The 1944-nt window shown below is 37.8% G+C and overlaps 1 protein-coding gene across 1 annotated transcript in view; it reads right to left on the reverse strand.

Annotated features, from left to right (window-relative positions):
- Kcnh7 (potassium voltage-gated channel subfamily H member 7) overlaps window positions 1–1944 on the reverse strand; it is a 570771-nt gene that overhangs the window by 164653 nt on the left and 404174 nt on the right. The gene's annotated exons all lie outside the window — the stretch shown is intronic.

Raw genomic sequence — 1944 nt, forward strand, 5'->3', positions numbered from 1 at the left:
TGCTCTGTTTTCCCCGTCTTTGAAACCATGCCAAGAGATGATGATGAGCCCGCAAGACAACATCGCCCCTTTAAACTCTCAGAGATGAAAGAGTTAAAAGCTGCTGTAATCAGTTAAAAGAAACTATAATAATAAAAAAACAAAAACAAAAACAAAACAAAACAAAAAACAGCTAAAAGAAATCAACAAGCCAAAAATGGATAGGATCTTAATATGTTCAATGCTAGGCTGGTGTATCTTGTGAGTTTGAGGTCACCTGGGTTACAGGCAGACTGTGTCTCAAAAATATGATGCCCCCAACATTCCTATTTTCTAATTTATAAAGGACATTATAAAAACTTATAACAATAGTTGACTCAGATTTGAAAGAATGTATTTTTGTTTAGTGCACTAGCAATTCTTCATTACTGCCAATAGTTCCACGAGTAATTCATGGTATACAATATTTTATCTCTGGAAAGGAGCCTTCCCTTTGACATTTAAAATATGATTCTTGTGTTCTGTGTTCACTGACTGTGTCTGAAACAGCCAGTGTGAGTCCGTGTAAGGTCTCGGTTTCTATAATGTGAGAAAAAGCCTGTGCAATTCACTGTATAAGTTGAAAATATTTTTTGTCTTTGAGATATTTTTGTAAACTATAATTCAAAACTTTTAAATTGGTAAATGTTATTTTTATTGCTTTAACAAATCAGATTGGCAGATAGTAATTATTAAATAAAATAAAAATATTTTAATAAAAAGGCGAGAGGAAAAACCAGTCTCAGGCTATGCCTGAGAGGCTCCATAACAATGCTTTTCAACATAATTCTCAGGCCCCAGTGGGCATCAACAATGGTTAATAATACACATAAAAGCTTTGGCAGGTTTCTTGGTCCTCTGCCTCCTGAAGAAAAAAGTGTGGCAGATGTTTGTGTAAATATTGTAAGTGTTTGTATCATGTATACTATGATTTCTAAAAACCTAGGCTGCTTAAATATGCTAACAGCTAACTCTGGAGGGAAATTGTGCCCCTTTCACTTCAGACTTAATCCTGTTCTTTAGATCTAAAAGATGTTTTCTGCCTAATGTCTCTTACTTGCTGTTTCAAACTAATATAGTATAGGCTAAAAATGTGAGAAGCTGACTCAGGGCAGAAACTGGTCCTTTCTGTTCAGACTCATGCTAGTTCTCACAAACTTCTGTTCTCAAGAATTCTACAGGTTCAGACTGACCCTCTGGCCCTGTGAGAGGATCTGAGAGCAGCCTGCATGTTTTATTGCCTTGGCATGCAGGATTTGTCTGACTAAAAAGGCTTCCACCTCAGGGGTCAGTCTCCTTGGGTTTCTTAAAGGTTGACCTGGATCCAGATCAATCATGCTTGCCCCTGCGAGAGCAGGATTGGAAGATTCAAATTCTGCCACAGGTTGATCCAAGAACATTGAGAACAGTATGAGGGCTGTTCAGGATGCTGACCAGGGCCGTCCACAGTGATGCTTTGGGACGTAAAATTAGCATGCCCACACGTTTTCAACACTGTGCTTTTTGCAGATCTGCATCGGGTGCCATTCCCAACATGTTTTGTTTCAATTTGGGTTGTTGGTACCAGTTACAAAATGTTCCTCATTTATGTTCTGGGCCTGGTAGGGCTTTGTCTTTGAAAAATGGCATTTTAAAAAAATTTTTGTGTGCTCCTTCCCGATGGCGCAGGTTGGTGGCATCCTGAGCACTCTGAATGAGTGGCTTGTGGCAGAAGTTACTTGTGGTGAGTTTTTCTTTGGAGTACTTTGTGTCCAAATTTCACAACTAATTTCATCTTGGATCCATTAATTTTAAAAGATGTCAATTCTTTTGTGCACACTTTTAATAAAAAATTGGTTTACTGATATCAGCTACAAATTTTCTTTGACTTGTTTGTCCCACTTCAAGTGTTTTGTTTGTGTATCCATGGTTACCTGTTCTTACTTT

The sequence above is a fragment of the Nannospalax galili genome, unplaced genomic scaffold (genome assembly GCF_000622305.1).
Source record: "Nannospalax galili isolate Female #2095 unplaced genomic scaffold, S.galili_v1.0 scaffold540, whole genome shotgun sequence".
Classification (NCBI taxonomy): domain Eukaryota; kingdom Metazoa; phylum Chordata; class Mammalia; order Rodentia; family Spalacidae; genus Nannospalax; species Nannospalax galili.